Source organism: Manacus vitellinus, unplaced genomic scaffold (assembly GCF_001715985.3).
Source record: "Manacus vitellinus isolate BGI_N305 unplaced genomic scaffold, ASM171598v3 scaffold_4_pilon, whole genome shotgun sequence".
Lineage (NCBI taxonomy): Eukaryota > Metazoa > Chordata > Aves > Passeriformes > Pipridae > Manacus > Manacus vitellinus.
Window position 1 is genome coordinate 10,951,998 of NW_021940604.1, and position 14,414 is coordinate 10,966,411.

A 14,414-nucleotide genomic window follows, 5' to 3' on the forward strand; every position below is an offset into this window, starting at 1 on the left:
ATTCTTCAAAAGATCTTGAATTTTGAAAGGACTATAACACAATATACTTTGTTAGTTTTGTGTAGGGACAGGACCCATGTCCTGCGGGCTGCCAGACTTGTAGCATCACTGTCGACAGCTTCACTGTCATGTCAGGGAGTCCTGTGAACAACCATCTTGCTGCTGGTATTGTGACCCACTGCTGGTGAACCTGACCTCCCCAGAGTGGGAACCTGAAGTGCAGCACAGCATGCTCCTTGCGCTGCCTGGGGAAGCTTGTTCAAAGCTGGAGGCATTCACTGCTACGCTGTGCTCTGTAGTCTGGGCATGTGTTAAATAGCTGGAATAGCTGGAAGAATAGTCAGAAGAGGGAACCCAAGGTAACAAGAAGACAATACCCATCAGATACACTGTTTTTCACCAGTTTCAGTCAGTTTTCTCCACTTCTCCACTAAAATTCTCTCTTGATAAAAGCACCTCTTTTTTATTTCTCCTTCTGGTCTTGTGATTACAAATAAAAATGTAAGCATGTATGTGGCCCTCTTGAATCACATTTTCTACGTAACTCTATTGAATTGTGTTCTTCCAAACAAAGTCTTTTCAGAAATATCTTTTCCCACTAATGTTTCCCATCAGACTGATGCAGGCATTCAAAGAGTGTGTAAATAATGGAGACAAATTACAATGCCAAACAATGCTAAATTTCTGGAGGCCACAGATTAAAAAGAGAAGGATTTTAGCAGCTAATTGAAATCTAAGTGGTATCTTTCTGGTATGCTCCTTCCCCATTTGTTCTCTCTTCACTAATATTTAACTGGCCTTTATTGATTACTGTGGCAGATTTGTACTGCAAATGGAATCTGAAGGTTACTTTTTTGTCCAATAATTACTGGCTATATATACTTCATATCTATCTTTCTATCTTACATATTTCATAAATCAGTGCCTGCAGAAATCATGTCTTGGTGTAGTTGTCTGTAAAGGCGAAATAGCATTAGTTATTTTTAAATAATAAATCTCAATATCTGAGTAAATTCTTCACTGAGGTATGCAGAAAGTCTCCCTTACTGCTGCAGTACCAGCATGTCTGAATGCAGTGATGAACTCAGTTTCATAAGTTTTATAAGTTCCCTCTGAGCCTACAGTCAGGTCAGCTGTCTCTGCCCTTCTAAAGTGGAGTACTTCAAGCCTTATCCATGCTAAGTCTTTCTCAGATTCAGCTGGCAGCTGCGGATCATTTCTGGCTTGGGTTTTTCAGATTCCCAACTACAAGGAGCACCATAAGGTCTCACATGTCTTCTTGCTTCCCTGTTCCAGTCCCATGTGGGACTGTTCCCCTCTGGGATTTGGACCACTTGTGCATTGAAAAGCTCATTTCCCAACAAAACTGTTCATCTGTGGATCCAGTACTCATTGTATACATATTACTATAATAAGGTCAATAACAGTCTGTGTTCAGGTTGGAAAGTTGTCATCTAAGGTTTTAGAGATATATATTCATATTTTACTAATGGCTGTATGTTATTCAATAACATACTCCTTGAATCCTCAGATTCATTTCATTATAGGCAGAGACATAAGGAGTAACTTCTTTTGACCTGTCTCAGCACACAGGCCCCTGCCTAAACTATGTATGTCAGAGTGTTGTTCAACAATAAAACCTCAAATTTTGAGACCCTCCTGAAATGGATCTGGAATGGGTGTGCTTTAGAGCACTAGGAACAACCAGTAAAAATAAAAATAAAGAACACAGTGCCACATGAGGTGATGTTGCTCAACTGATATTCTTCAGCTCTTCATTTTACCCTTCATGTCCAAATGTCTTTTTTCCCAGACTCTCAGCCACATCCCTTATACATATTCATAGAATCATAGAATCATAGAATCGATTGGGTTGGAAAAGACCTCTGAGATCATCGAGTCCAACCCTTGGTCCAAATCCAGTCCATTTACTAGATCATGGCACTCAGTGCCACATCCAATCTGCGTTTAAAAATCTCCAGGGATGGTGAATCCACCACCTCTCTGGACAGCCCATTCCAATGCCTGATTACTCTCTCAATGCCTGATTACCCTCAAAAAAAAAAAAAAAAATATGGAACACTTCACGAATTTGCATATCATTCCCTCTATTTCTTTTACTCCTTCAGTTCCATACAGTGCTGGGCTGACGGTGCTCACTTCCACTTGAAGCACTTGATGTTCAAGTCCATGTGAGTCCCTCAAACTCTTGGAAAATACTGCATTGTCTAGCAGCCCAGAGCCACAGGTAGACTGCATTGGACAACATGGACATTTAACACAGGGCATCAAATGACATCTGCAAGTGGGAAGTGTAAAACATGTTGGTGTTCATTCCTTAGCTATAAATAATAATGGATTCTTTACAAAACTGAGTATATCCTCTCTGTCACTGTTTTTTATTTCTGTTGCAAAAACTTGCAACAATAAAAATGAAGAGATGCCAAATTTGCTAGGCTCTTCAAAGTAAATTCTTTCCTTGAAATGCAGTTCAGTTGAAAAACCTGACCCTCCTCCCCAGCATTCATGCAGGCCAGATGGGTTGATGCCATCCTTCAACATGGAGCTGCCCTTAGGGTACAGTGTTTCTCTTTCCTCTTGAATCAGAAAGAAAGGGATGAGAAACTTTATGTCTCCCTCCTGTCTTGCAGAAACTTTCCCTGCTATCTCCTCTGGGTGGAGTCCCTTAAGACCATATACATAATGATCTATTGTTGGCTGATATCCTACTCTCCAGAGCCATTCAGTCATTGCTGACTTTCCTTACAGTTCTGTCCTCAGGTTCCTCAGAGTTTTCTTCCTTTCTTGCTAAAAAGCGTTCATTATTTCTCCCTTAAGCTTCTCAGTATTCTATGGTGGATTTTTGCAACTTTTAATTACCCAGGAGGGATATGAAGGGTCTACAAGTAAAATGCTTTTCTTGCTCTTATCTGGGAGATTACAGAAGGGAATTAGATAAAAGCAAGGGTTGAATATTCAATGCTTTCCCATTGTCAGCAGCAATGCACTTTTGGTAGAAAATACCCTTATCATTATGCATTAGGCTTTTAAAAACTTTTAAAAGGCATAAAAAATTGAGGAATCAAATTCTTTGGGCATTACTCTCTGCTGCCCTGAAGTTCCTTTTCATTGCACTGGAGACAGAGGAAGGAAATAGAGTGACTGGATCCCCCAACTGCCATAAAATATTTGACAAAGAGAAACCTGTTTTCCCAAGATTGTGTGACTGGGAGGGGGATATGGAGGACATGACTGGCCATCAGCAGCATAATGAGATGAACAGACAGCTGCAGCCTGCCCAGTGATGCATCTGGTTTGATCTGCTGTGCTGTTCAGATGTTGTGTGGTAGGAAACTGGGACTCACATGGCACCTCAGTTCCTCTGGCCTTTTTAAAACTGGTAATTATGAACATAATCCACACTAATTATTTTTGAGAAGTTGCAGTGAGCATCCTTATAAAAATGTTGGACTGCGTTCACAATTAAGAAGAATTGCCTAAAGGATAAAGATGTCTTTTTCTTTTTCCACGACACTGGTTGAACTCTGATTAAACACGTTTTGCCTTGTTTCTCTCGATGTACCCTTATGCTATGAGATGAATAAATTACACAGCAGAAAATAAATGGGAAGATTTCATAGTTTTCCCTGTTGTTTTGCTTCACCATATTCCCTGCTCTAAAATGCGAATGGACAGTTACACATCTTTGCTGTCTCACGGTATAAAACAGTCCTTCTTTTCCGTAGGAAATTTTCTTGTCCCATAAAGCTTATCTTCATTCTTCTTTTTGGAAAGGCCTTGAGAAATGCAGAATTGTGCTAAGAAATCTAGAGATGGTAGATGAAGTAATGTTAAATGTCTGTCTCATCTTAAGTCCCTATACTTGTACCTGTAGCTAGAAAAGTTGGAACTTAACCTTAGAATTTCACTGCCAGCTCTTCGACACACTTTTACACTTCGCCCTGTTAAATGTTATTGATTTCAGGTTGCATTTCATAATGGCCTGTATGCCAGCAACTGAATTGGGTGACTGGGGAAACCAGCTCTATGCTCCTGCTGGTAACGAGAATGTGCTGATTGCAGGCCAGATTGCATAAATTGCCATGAGGCTTTTGTACATATTCCTCATGAGCTGTGAGGCAGCCAGACCATGCTCAGTAACAGGCAGACTCTGTGCCTAGTGTCCTCCTGCTGTCATCATATAGCCACAGCTGAACTTTGCCATTTGTTTCCAGTTGGTGAAGGAAGGAAAAGCCAGACACATTTTAAAGATCCAAAGGAAGGAGAGAATCACCATTTGAGAGACTAGTATATTAGTATAGGGCATAGTCTGAAGCTTTGTGGCATTTTTCATTTTTTTTCTGCTCCTGTTATGTGGGGGGGGAAGACTCAGGTTGAATCTCTGCAAGTAACATGCATGCCAAGGAGCCTGGTTACCTTGGTCCTGTTTCTAGCCTGATGTTTCTCTGCTGCTGTTGCAAAGTCCTGTTATCCCTCTGTGCTGGTGTACAGAGCATGACATCTTAAGCAATGAAGTGGGACTAATGACTTCAGGAGTATGGCAAGGCTTCACTCGCTGATTTTTGCAAATGGCTTTGATTATTTCTCAAGGAAAATAATGACGTAAAGTCAAATACTTTTAATAGTCCAAACATGTGTTCACCTTATAACCCAAATAATAAGCAAATGTTATCTTAATTATGCTACACTGCATGTTAGAGGCATACATGTCTCACTGATTGTTTAATCATGTTTCCCCCCAAACAACCTCCTGCGAGTCCCCCAAAACAACCTTTTGTGAGCATAGTTAATTGCATAAAAATTAAATATTGGAAAAATCAAGTTTTGGAATTGAAATGCAGAACTGTTGATCATGACTGAGGACTGCCATCCTTCCATAAAAGCGACTTGAAGGATTTCAAAAGCTTCTGTTCTTACTTGATTGGTGAACTTAATGGTCATTTTGATTTTTTGTCTTATGCTTGATTATTTCTACATTCCCAGATGGTTCTAGAAAAGGAAGTTTCCTTAAAACAATGTGTCTCAGTAATAATATTTTATCTTAGTAAAATGTAGAAAGCTTGTGGGTCTGAAGCAGAACTGGTTTTCTTTTCAGTCCTCTTACAGTCAAACATTATGTGTGAAATTAATCCATGAAATGTCAGTTGTTCCTGTGGGACTGGAATTTTAACTAAAGGCAAAATATTTCTATAATACCTGTTCAGTCATAATAAAATGCAATGACCCACTTATGATCAGGTTAACTATCCTTATGCTTCCTAATCTCTTTCAAGGACAATCTTTTGTGAAAGTCAGCCCTGCACTGAAAGCTGGCAGCTTTCTTACTCCTGGGAGGAGGAGCCAGGATCTAATAGCCACTGCCTGGCACAGCATCCCACACAGCATGTCTACATGCACATATATATATGCATTTATAAAATATATATATGATCAGATCCCTTTTGTAAGGCTTCTGCTCTGAGGCTATGCCTTTTGATAGAAATTCAGCTCCTCTTAGTTTGGTTGCAAGCGTTCCAATCAGTGTGACTGGAGCAGACTGATGCTGTGGGTGACATCGCTGTATGAGCATCATTTTGCTTTCTCCATCCTTCCAGCATGCCTTTGATGTGATATATTTGTCAGGCAGGGAAGGTGCAGTGCTCTGGAAGATCCCTGCAATCACTAGTCTGATATGGATGTAGATTCCTTTTCACTACCATTTGACATTGAATGGATAAGGTAGTGTTAAGAATATGATAAAAAATTAACTTTATCTTAAAAAAAAAAAAGTCAGTGATTCTTCTCACTTTGCTAAATGCAATTGTCTTCTTGGAAGCGGCCAGCAGTTTTATTTATTTTCTCATTATAAAATAAATTTATTTTAAATAATTTTTTTTTAATTGATACAATATGAAAAGACAGGGGTATGTCTATAAGAAAGCAAATGTAAGAAAGCAAATGTCACCCCAGTCTTCAAAAAGGGCAAGAAAGACGACCCAGGGAATCATTATCCCATCAGCCTCACCTCAGTCCCTGGAACAGTGATGGAGCACCTCATTCTGGAGGCCATCTCTATACACATGGATGACAAGAAGGTGGTCAGGAGTAGTCATCATGGGTTCACTAAAGGGAGATTATGCTTGACCAACCTGATTGCCTTTTATGATGAAAAAATACCTGAATGGATGAGGGGAGAGCAGTGGATATTGTCTACCTTGACTTCAGCAAGGCTTTTGACACTCACAGTTTTGTCTCTCACAATATCTTCATGGGCAAACTCTGGAAGGGTGGACTGGATGAGCGGACACTGAGGTGGATTGAGAACTGGCTAAATGGCAAACCGCAGAGGGTTGTAATCAGTGGCACAGGGGCTAGTTGGAGGCCTGTTATTAGTGGTGTCCCCCTATGTTCAACACCGGGCCCAGTATTGTTTAACTTATCCATCAATGACTTGGATGAAGGGGTGGATGCCTCCTCAGTGAGTTTGCTGACGACACAAAGCTGGGAGTAGTGGCCAATACCCCAGAGGGCTGTGCAGCCCTTCAGAAGGACCTTGACAGGTTGGAGAGATGGACAGAGAAGAACTGTCTGAAGTTTAACAAAGGTAAATGCAGAGTCCTACACCTGGGGAAAAATAACCCCATGCACCAGTACAGGCTGGGGGCTGACCTTCCGGAAAGCAGCTGTGTGGAGAAGGACTTGGGGGTCCTGGTGGACAAGCTGTCCATGACCCAGCAGTGTGTCCTTGTGTCCAAGAGGTCCAACGGTATCTTGGGGTGCATTAGGAAGAGCATTGCCAGCAGACCCAGGGAGCTGATCCTACCCTTCTACTCAGGGCTAGTGAGGCAGCATCTGGAGTGCTGTGTCCACTTCTGGGCTCCTCAGTACAAGAGAGACATGGAGCCTCTGGAGAGGGTTCAGCGGAAGACAACAAAGATATGAGGGGACTGGAGCATCTCTCTTTTGAGGAAAGGCTGAGGGAGCTGAAACTCTTAAGCCTTGAGTAGAGACATCACAGAGGGGATGTCATCAATGTCTGTAAGTATCTGAAGGGAGGTTGTCAAGCAATAGCACAAGAGGTAACAGGCAGAAACTGGTGAACAGGAAGTTCCACCCGAATATGAGGAAGAACTTTTTACTGTGTGGGTGACCGCGCAGTGGAACAGATTGTCCAGAGAGATTGTGGAGTCTTCCTCATTGGAGATATTCAAGAACTGTCTGGTTATAACCCTATGTCATGTGTTCTAGGTCACCCTGCTTGAGCAGGGAAGTTGGACCAGATGACCCACTGTAGTCCCTTCCAACCTGAACCATTCTGGGATTTGATAAGGTTCTAGCTATTAGATACCATTGACTGATTCTCTGCCAGGAGTTTTGTGGTGTAAATTGTATACAGTAATTTTGAAAAAGTATCTCAAGAGTGTTGTGACAGAAAATGTGATCAGAATAAAAAACTTTATCTAAGCAGGTCCCTTAAAAAAGATAAATGGACAATTTCTCCCCACTGTGAATCACACATCGTACGTCTCATCCACTATGGAGAACCAGGGAGAGGTGTAAGGTTTTCTTTTACTGTAATAAGTTGGGTTTTTTAATTTTATTTTTATCCTTGATCATAAAATAATGTTAAAGAAAGAATGTATCTAAGTGTGTTTAGGGAAATGTCTTCTGTTAGAAGGTAACTTTAGAATTGTCACTGTAATTTAAGAAGCTGTTTCAGACCTTTCCAAAAGGAAAACTTATTCAGAAAGTGATATAATTTTAGAAGTCACTATAGAAAGGCGTTAGGCAAATGGTGGACCTACAGAAATAATTCTGAGCACAGTGTTTGTAGAGGCTCAACATAGCCAGGTGAAGATAATCTCCTTGCTGTCTCTGATCATCAGTGGAGAGTCGATGAGTCAGAGAGGCTGAGGGTCCTGCTCTGAGTCATCCTCTAGATGAAATGTTTGTCTCTGGAGGTAACAGAAGCCTGGAGAAGGAGCTGAATTCCAGTTCGGCAGGAAGAAGGCTCATGGTCCAGGGACATGCAGCAGTGAGTACCCTCACCGCATATGAACAGCTGCACTGACAGACAACCAGGTTCTGATGGCTAGGAATTTCCACTGATTAATTTGCTACCAGAGATTTAAAAAATATGTTTTAAAAATTCAGCCAACATACTCAGATTTACCAGACCATAGTGTCACTGAAATATTAAAATGTGAGCTCCAGCATTCAGCCAATATACTCAGATTTACCAGACCACAGTGTCACTGAAATATTAAAATGTGAGCTCCAGCAGGATTTCCTGTTTCTGCTGTGGGAATGCTTCATGCGCCAGAGACAGCAGTGAAATGCTAGAGCTTTGAGAGTGGTGGCATACTTCCACTAAAGAAATAGTTTCATTTCTGTAGTGGGAGAAGAGGATGGGTGAAGGAAATGGGAAGTCTTAAATCTGGTTTGAGATGTTTCTAGTCTTCTAACCACGGTCATTTAACACTCATCTTAAGTACAAACCCAACACTAGGGTATGTTTGATTTTCAAGAGAACAGTTTCATATATTCCAAAACAATTACTTCTGAGGTCTCCCACAGAAAAACAACAATATCTCTGTTACCTCATTACTGGGGATTGCACTTGGAATAATAACCTCAAAATGAGAATCAGAAACAGCCCAGAGACTGGATTTCTTGTCACAGGCTGTGCTCAGGAAGTGGTACTGTTAGAGAACTAGTTCTTTGTTACATGTTTTTATACACTTTTGTTTTAAAAGCTCACTAAGAGAGCTGTTTCGTGTCATATGTTCCATGCCCATGTTCTGTGACTTCTTGTTGTTTGCATTATCACAAATTTGCTGCTTACAGCAGCAGGTATTGAAAATCCCATCATTTGTCATAGCTGACATTTGACATACAATGATGTAGTATATCTGTAAGAAAACTGGCACCTGGACTTATATCTCTTCCCCTCTGATGAGGCATATGCTTGTGTTTTAAGGGCTTCTGCCATAGTATTGGTGGATCATGCTTCCTCAAAGGCTGAAGATTGATCACTCCTAATGCAAAGGCTAAACACTGAGAGCTGCAGAGTTTTTATGATGCCAGAGACTTTATGAGAAGCTGGAGGCATGTGGCAGCTCCTAGGAAAAGAGCCAGCCATTTCACAATTATATTTGAAATACAGGTGTATTTTGCCAGCTAAAGAAGCTTGGTGGGATATGCCCTGGCTCTTTTGCCATACAGAGGGACCCTGAGTTTTAAGGGATAGGGATCACAACCATGTCTCTTTTCATCATAAGAGCTAGGACATAACTGGGGAGACCACATGGTCCCATCCCGGGAAGTGCTTATTCATCCCACACATTTTATATAGATTGGCCCTAAAAACCTTTCTCTGAATTATATTATTTACTTCCATGTTTGTGATAAGTTATACCTAGGCTACATTCTGACATGGCTTATGTTAGAATGTGTGCAAACATACTGCCATTCATTCATCAGTCTGGCTGACATGCCTGGGTGTAAGTAAAATAGAGGAACCTCCACTGTAACTTAGATAAAGCCAGCAATAGCCAAGACTAGTTTGAAAGACATGCTATGTGTATGTGTATAGTAGTTTAAAGCTGTTGTAGAAGGCTGTTGTAGATGTAGTTTTAGGAAGGTTATCTGCAGTCTTATAAGCACTGCTGGCAATTGCAGTCAAAGCAGTTGGGAACCAAAACTCAATTTTGCCCCTTGAGTTTGGGGAGTTCTCAAAGTTTGCAACATCTGATTCACATTTTGATAGACCAGCTATTTTTGGATATGTCTTCTCACTTGAAACGACATGCATCAAATATTTTCTTCTCATTACTGGAAGTACTGTCTCCTCAGAACTAACTCTTTCATAATTTCCTGGTAGCTCTGGGGGCTGCCAGTATAGTGGAAAAAGCGATAGTCGGGATTGTTATGGTGTTCTTCAGAGAATGTGCCCTCCTTAGGCAAGAAGTACTATATGGGTGGTAAACCATTATCTGCTATTGTATTTGGAGGGTTCATCTAACTTTCATGAGGATATAGGGAGGCTCAGCAAGATCCTCAGAGGACAGATGCTGTGGAAACTACTAGTTTGTGGAATTAGAGTCAGTTGGACTTTGAACCCTGTCTCATACTGCCCTGTGCCTCGCAGTTTGTGTAAGTACATGAAAGGCTTTTTGTCCATGTATAACTGTAGTCATTAACAAAGGGACAGGCAATTACTGTAAGCAGCAGAATGATTTTAAATTCCAGAGATGATTGCACATGACACTAGAGAAGCAGTGGATTATCCAATGTTTGTCTAGAAGAAAACAGACCACTGAGAAATCAGGTAGCAGTGAAACACAAAAAGAAACCTTTATGCAAAAACAGCTATTATGTTTCATGCAAACCTGGGCACAGTGGCCCTCTTACCCAAGTTTCTCATGGTTGCTCTTGGTTTCATATATTCCATTGGCTGCACACAGTGGAATTGATGGTTTCCCTTAGGCATATGTGTCTGCTTTCCATCGTTAAAAACTCTTCCTTTTTAAAAGAAGAGAGCAGAAGCTGTTCTGATTTTTCCTTAGAACTAACACTTTCATGAAAACTGCTTTGTAGCAGCCCAGATAGTAAGCTAGAAGTAGATGCCTCTGTAAAGTGCTTTTGTAAAGTGCTTATACCAGCACATCTTTCTGTTAGGAAGGCAGACTCCCAAGGAGGATCGTAACACAGGAGGATCAGAGCAAAGGATGGTGATGTAGATGTTTCTTAATTGAATTCAGTTTCTCAAGACACTGTAATAATTTGTTTGTTATTTATGAAAGTATGAAATGCACTTCCAAGCTATTTGCATATACATTTGGCCATCCTTTCTTCTAGTACAGGAAAATATATAACATCTCTCTCCTTTATTAAGGGGGGACATCTGCTACAATGTCATCTAGACCTGCTAAGTGGGCTCCAAGCTGATATCAGGGAATGGCAGCACTGACAGCAACTGCTGAGCATGAGGGTAAGATGTGAAGCTGGCTCAAAATGAAGAGGTTGCAATATGTGCGTGGGTGTCACAGAACTTGAGCAAGGGAGCATCTGGACCTGGATTAAAAGAATGTTATAATTACTCAGCATGATTTAAACAAACCATTAAAAGCCAGCACTGAAATAAAAGGAAAAATTGCTCTGTGGAAAAATTAGTCTTTCATATCACTAGTCTTGTTGCTTTTCAACAGTGCTGCTAAGTTCATCAGAGTAGTTTGTCAGCCAGGGTTGTGCTTCTTGTTACCATTTGAGCTAGTTGGAGTATGAGCAGACATGGCAGCATGGAGCTCTCTAATTTGCTGTTTGAGAAGCAAGGTTAGTAACTGCAGTGTAGGCATGCCCTTGTTTCTATTTTCAAAGATAGATGATGTTTAAAAATGCTCTGCAACACCTGCAATCAACTTTGTTATAGAAGATTATTCCCCTTCACCATATACTTCAGTAAAAAGCTTGCCTACAGTTTAAACTTCCCTATACCAAATTGTGAGCTTACACTTCAACTCATGGACCAAAGTGGGTATTTGCCATCCATAACATATGGACCAGCAGAAGTCATCAGAGGAATTTTAAGGCAAATGACTGTTATGTTAGCTGAAGTAATTTTGTTTTTTTTGTAATAGAGAGGACTGCATTTTAACAGGATGAATAATAGAATGAATCTCTTGGCTTGTTACCTGTCAGAGCAGTAATATTTCATAATCTTTCACTATTTTGTAAGGTGAATGACAGCACCAGATGTACAACATTGGTGACTCACATCTTAGGAAAATAATTAATAATGTTAGCTGAATAATTTAAAACCTAGTGTTAAGAGATGCTCAAAAGACAACAGCACAGTGTCTTACAATAGAGGCTCAAAGAACTGAAAATAGCTATTGACAGATTAGCTCTGCTCCAGGGCCTCTTGAAAAATCTCTGTAACAAATGATGGGCCCCATAGCAAAACTTTTAGGAAATACTAGACTATGTTAGACAGATAATGTTGTCCAAGACTTTTTCTCAATTACAAGTACTGGAACATTTCAAATAGTAGCCAGAGGTCAGATTCATTACTTTTTTCATGAAGAGTGTAGCTCAGGAAGTTCAGCAGTGTGAAACTAAACAGTTCTATTGATAGACCTGACTGAATAGAACTTACTGGTAGTGTGAACTTGCTTCTTTTTCAATGCAATAAAACACTGGTTATCAATCAGTTAAGACTACCATATATTTGCCCCTTAAAATTACCCTCTAGCAGCTTACCTGAACTATAATATGAATATCAACTTTGTACTGTCAGAGGGGAATTCCTGGACTATGGATTCAGAAGTGAAGAGACCAGAAATTCTGTGTTTGTGGAGAAGTGGCATCTTTCTCACTGTGTAGGACTAACAGCTGTAAAACTTTGAGTCCAGCTTCAGAAGGGGTGTCTATAACCTTCTATGTCTGCCTAGAGGTAAGTCCTCAAAGTCAGTGGCATTCACCATGAAGGCTAGAGGATGATGCTGAGCTGATACTTCAGCTGAGACAGGTAATGCTGTCAACTTCAAAATGTAGGTACAAGTTATGTCAGAAACCTTCCCATTGAAGACATCAGAATTTAGATATATCTGAAATTAAAATTGGGAATTAAATCTTGGGAAATTAAAGTTTCTGTCAACTTCTCAACTTTGCAACTCTAGAAAAGACAAGTAAGCCTTAGTACTAGGGAGAAGGTTATTTTAAAGGACTTTCAGCTAAATGAAGCATTTAAGGACTGGGCTAGTCTGTGTACTCAGAACCAGAGCTGGGTACAAAAAGCTGCACTCTCAGAGCAGAATTGAGCCTGAGAACAGATAAAGGATTGATGTAAGTCCTCAGATGAATGAAAGTGTGCAGAACTCTCTGAATCAAAAAAAGGAGAAAAAAAAAAGAAAAAATTGGGTCAATGAAAAAAGTTATCCAGGCTAGCAAAGGGATTAATGCAGGGAATTAGACAGGCTGAGGAGGCTGTGCACATGTGACCCAGTCATCTATGACACACCCTGCAGCTACTATTACTGGAAATGAGTATCAGTATATCAAATGCCACAAGCAAGGTAAGGAAGAGGCATTTCTGAAGAAATTTACTCACCAACAACTTGCACGGATTATTTGCTTGCTGTATTTTTTGATGTGCCCACTTGCAGTTTCTAAATAAGCGGCTCCCTTGCATTTAGGAATTCAGCAAGAATCTAAAGACTAAAGCCCTGGCACCTGCAGCCCGTCACCACACTGTTAAGAAAGTGTTGAGCAGTGGTGGTATGTGAACTATGCAACACAAGGGTGAACAGAAATAAAACCTTGGTAAATTGCTCTAAAATGCAGTTAGAGGAATATCTGTGAGAAACAGCATTATGTGAAAAAGTAGAGTATATAGAAAACAATCTCCAATATCCTTAAAACATCCTTTTATTTTGCTTCTCCACTGCTTACCTATCAAGTGTTCTCTTGCTTGAAAGATATTTGTAGTACCGTTAGATACATTTAACTGATGGTCTTATAGCTTACAATTGTCTCCTGACAGAAAATGGTTGCACAGGTTTCATAACAGTAGTTTAAGATAAAACCAAGGTAGTTTTGTGATTTGATTTTTAGTTTAGTTTTCTTTCCTTTTTTTTTTTTTTTTTTTTGGTGGGGGTGGGGTAAGTGTGTGTGAGGGTGTAATCTAATGAGTTTCTTATGTAAAATGTGTAATACTTTCTGGCATCAGGGACTGCTGTACTGCCTTAAGGTCTGTAATGGTGCAAAGCTGCTGTGACAACTGATTGCTATGACTAGCTAAAGTGTTTCTGTCCACAAATAGCATTTATCAGTAAGTGCAATGTAATAATATGTATAGAATGAAAAACCCTGGCAAAATCAGGAAAGATTAAGAAATATGGCAGCCTTTGAGAACACATTACTGCATTCTGGAAGTTATACCTTTGGCAGCTATTGTACATGCTTACAAGGGCTTGTCACTAGGCACTCAGAACATACCCTACCTGGTTTAGCTTAAAAGCAAATATTATTTTCCTCAGTAGCAGTTATCATTCATTAGAATGTCCTTGCTATTACCTGTTTGTCATAACTCAGGAGGTATAAGGTTATGCCTCTAAAACAAATTCTGCAAATTCCTTAACCACTTCTGTAGACCATTTAAAGGAACATTTTTATGTCTTTACACTAAGCTTATATTTACCAGATACTTTCTGGCAGACAAGTGAATCAGATTTCTAATACAAACTGTACATACGAATTCTAAATAAACATACAGAGTGATACAGACTGTTGCCTTATGCACTTAAGGTGGGAATTAACTGGAAGTTAGCTGAAAAGATAGCTTGAACAATCATTCCCTCCAACTCAACCTTGAATTGGATGATCATTTCTCTTTAGAAGAGCACAACTCCCTC